Here is a 401-nt window from a genome sequence, read left to right on the forward strand (position 1 = left end):
ACCTTTCCTCCCTCCCCGGACGGGGCGCCCCTGCGGTGGGCTCAGCCGCGTGACATGCCTTCACGACCCCCCTCTTCCCGGCCCCACCCACGCTGCCGTCTCCCCATTCATTCGTGAGGCTCTATGAATGCTCACTCCTAGCGCTGCGCTGAAACCCCGGGGTGCTGGCCACGAACCTGGGGGAGCGTAGGGGCGGCGTTGCCCCGGAATCGCCGCGGAGAGGGGATCGAGGTTTTGGGCGGCTCGAAAAGGCGGGTTCGGACAAAGAAAACGACTTTGATATGAAGCAGTAGTAGTTCAGCCAAGTCCTCTCGTGTGTAAAACGATCTGCCCGAGGGCGGTAAGTTCTTTGGGGCTGTGGGAGGCAGTAGCCCCGGCGCTGGCGGGGGGGCTGCTCGGGG

The 401-nt window shown here is 64.8% G+C and overlaps 1 protein-coding gene across 4 annotated transcripts in view; it reads left to right on the forward strand.

The window, feature by feature from the left end:
- The window catches only part of ALS2 (ALS2, alsin Rho guanine nucleotide exchange factor), a 47,282-nt gene that overhangs the window by 234 nt on the left and 46,647 nt on the right, over positions 1-401 (forward strand). The window contains exon 1 of one of the 4 annotated variants that reach the window (XM_015559106.1): positions 7-340. The exons of the other annotated variants lie outside the window; for them this stretch is intronic. The gene's annotated coding sequence lies outside the window, so the exon portion shown is untranslated. Of the gene's footprint in view, positions 1-6; positions 341-401 lie in introns of those variants that run through there. 4 annotated transcript variants of the gene reach the window in all.

Source organism: Myotis davidii, unplaced genomic scaffold (genome assembly GCF_000327345.1).
Source record: "Myotis davidii unplaced genomic scaffold, ASM32734v1 scaffold914, whole genome shotgun sequence".
In the NCBI taxonomy this organism is placed as follows: domain Eukaryota; kingdom Metazoa; phylum Chordata; class Mammalia; order Chiroptera; family Vespertilionidae; genus Myotis; species Myotis davidii.